The sequence below is a fragment of the Pteronotus mesoamericanus genome, unplaced genomic scaffold (genome assembly GCF_021234165.1).
Source record: "Pteronotus mesoamericanus isolate MK-2021 breed Mesoamerican mustached bat unplaced genomic scaffold, CSHL_Meso_final contig_33, whole genome shotgun sequence".
NCBI classification, from domain to species: Eukaryota; Metazoa; Chordata; class Mammalia; order Chiroptera; family Mormoopidae; genus Pteronotus; species Pteronotus mesoamericanus.
Window position 1 is genome coordinate 11,222,256 of NW_026555135.1, and position 3,217 is coordinate 11,225,472.

At 43.9% G+C, this 3,217-nt stretch overlaps 1 pseudogene; it reads right to left on the minus strand.

Annotated features, from left to right (window-relative positions):
• Nucleotides 1-209: 209 nt before the first annotated feature.
• On the minus strand, nucleotides 210-793 carry LOC129072799 (60S ribosomal protein L15-like; annotated as a pseudogene).
• Between the last annotated feature and the right edge of the window lie 2,424 nt (nucleotides 794-3,217).

Below are 3,217 nucleotides of genomic sequence, written 5' to 3' on the forward strand. Positions count from 1 at the left end.
TCTCTGTGCCTCATAATGCTTTTGCATTGCTATTCATCACACTTACACCACTGCATTATGATTAAAAGAGTATGGAAAGATGTTACTTCCTTAGGAAAGTCTCTTGCAATAAAAGATCTGTTTATCTTTATTTGTATTTATTTTTTGACAGTTCTAAATTGTTCATTAGATAAGAATTTTGCAAACATTACTTAGCTGTAATGGTGGAGCTAGAGGGTGTTGGGCCTTCTCCAAGCTTCACGGCAAGAACCACCAATAATGTGGTAGAACTTGTGGCCCTTTCCAAGGCCATGGCTCTTGTGGCGCACAGATGTGTGCCCCCACATCTCCCTGTGCCTGTGGACCAGTTTGGTGATCAATTTGGTGTCAGGATTCCTTCTGATAGCCTCATGGAACGGATCAATGAGGATAACCTCAAAGAATTTGTACATGGAATCTTTACCAACCCAGTAAGAATTCAGGACTCTCAGAGCCACCCAATGGCGCCCAGCTCACTCCTCTGCAACAGACTGAAGTCTTCGGGCAACTTTGGCTGGTTAACACCATGACGGGCAGGCTCGTCATAGGCTGCACCCTTAGGAACAGGGCATTTGCAGCCACCAGGGCACACATGAATCCAACCTTGCTTAGCCTTGTATCTCAGCCCGCGTGCTTTATCAGGCCTGGTCAGGCAGGGGGCCCTGTGGAGGGCAGAGAGCTGGCAGTACTGCCAGCAGTGCACCCTGAGAAGGAAGCGCATCACATGGGACTGCTTCTTCCTCCATAGCTCCTGAATGTACTTGTAAGAGTCCATCTTGGCTTACCTGATGGCTGTGGCCAGATGGAAAGGAAGAAGCTTTCTCCCTCTTCGTTTTTATTTAAGACCTGCTTTGATAAGGCCATTTCCTATGGAGATGCCTGGCCTGATGGGGCTGCTTCCTGGGAGACAAGCAGAAAAGGGGGGTGCGTGCAGGAGAAGAAAACAGAGAAGGCATTGGAAGGGAAGAGAAGCATGAGGGAACCAGCACCAGAGGCGGAGGCAGCGAGAGAGCCAGCCAAATGACAGAAATATCCCATGATCTGCAACATGTGACCTTCTTCCCATGTCTATCCAGTTCATCAGCGAAGTTGTTCAACTCTCAAACTTTTGTGGGAAATAAAATGGGGGTTGGGGGCAAACTGGGAAAGAGGTTTTGCTTTATACCTTCACTGACTGGGAGAGAAGAAAACAGTATCTTTGTAGGTACAGAAACACCAGGACACTGGAAACAGGAAGCAATAGAAAGTAAATTACAGAAACTTGCAGAAAGTATGAGGAGAGTTTTAGACTGTCCCAGGCTGTGGAGCTTTGGTGCAAAGTCTAACAACATCTCTAAGGGGAAAAAGGTCTCAGCAATACCTGGCTTACCTTATTATATGAAATATTTCTACTTCTCTATTAAGTCTTTACCTGCTGCATTACCACAGCTATCCCAGTTCCTGGCATATTGTAGATATTCAATAAGCACTAGGTAAATCATTATTAATGCTTTATATGAATTGCTGATTTGAAGTTAATTTACAAGAATTGCATCTTGAGATTATTTCCTGCACCCTAGACATATTTTGTTCATTTAGAAGAATGTGAATTGTAAATTAAGAGGCTAAGCAAAACTAAATTAAGAAGGTCAATTTGCAGAAAATTTCATTCAAGGGTTTTCAAAGCCATATATAAATGAGTCTTGGATTATTTGCCCCAGTGCTCACATCTATTAGCCGGGAGGAACATAGAGAATGAATTTTGATGGAATGTCTCTCACATGCCGGGAGATTTGGAGCTGTTAAGCATAGTGTCCCGTCCCATAATGGGGACTCAAGCCAGCCCCCTCTGTCACTTTGAGATGCAAATACATTCATGACATCTTTCATGTATCAGGCCCCGATGTAGCAGCTGTCCCAATAGGGATGACACTGGTATTGCCTGTTACTCTCTTTTTTTGCCACAAGTAACTGTCAGTTTGTCCTGCCAAGTTGCACCTGCCTGGGGTAAGCACCAGCGGATGAGCTAACACATCTCAACACAGTCGTACTCTCTGAATGGTGGAGTGACGCCGTGGGGAGCGCCAGCTCATTTTGGAGAACAAATATAACACCTTTGTGAGCTGCTCTGCACACGCTCTGGCACCTGGAGCAGAGGGAACTTGATCTGATAGTAGCTGACTTAGGTTTATTAAAGGTGCGAACTGAGCAGGGCTGCCTCCAGAGGAGAAGGAACAAAGGAAGCACCTGGCACCACTTTATCCTTTCCAGCTCCATTAATCTGAAAAATAAACTGGCCACTGAAAACCCTTAGAAGACAAATTGTTAAATGCCTTCACCTGAGATCGTACTGGACCCGCAACCCTTGGTAACTGTGGTCAGAGCTAGGATCTGCACCTCCTGTATCCCACCGACATACATACTTTTTTTCTTAAGGACCTTTGAAATCTACTGAATTCCCTTCTGCCTTTCCACATGGCCTCAGTTTTTCTCATTTGCAAAGCAGTCAAAGTAATTTTTGATTCATAGAATGGTTAAAAATAAAAACTTTAACTGCTATTTTTTGAGCATTTATTGGGTGCCAGAGTCTTGCCAGGAGGCTTCTATACAGGACTTTTAATTCACACAACAGCCTTGCAAGGAAAAACAACAACAACAACAACAACAACAAGCAAAAAAAACCTTTCTTATGCCCAGTTTACCAAGAAGGAAACTGAGGTCAGTGAAGAGAGGTGTCTGCTTCCAGATCACACAGCTACTGCACGACCATGCCAGATCTGGACTGGAAATGGGAGATGCTCAACCACTGCAGCCAAACTGCCTCAGAAGTACATAAAGCAATATATACAAGCGCCCTTTGTAAACTGTAAATCAAAGGTATAGATATAATGGAAAGAGAGTTTTTTCTTACTTCAATGGCTTGTGTACAACCATCATAGCCATTCTGGTATTATATGGCCTTTCCCAAGCTTCCTGAGCTTCAGTGACTGCCTCTATAAAATAGGGATGTCATTACCTACTTAATTACCTACTTCCTCTTATGTTCTACTCCCCTGCAGAACTGGTGCTAAGAGCACATTAGATAATGGATGTGAAAGTGATTTGGAAACTGTAAAGCACCATGCAAACATGTGGTGCTTTAATTGAGGCAAAAAAGAAAAATCATAAATTAGGGCTCTCAGGGCAATTTAGCTCCTGAGAGTGGACAGACTCCCTCAGA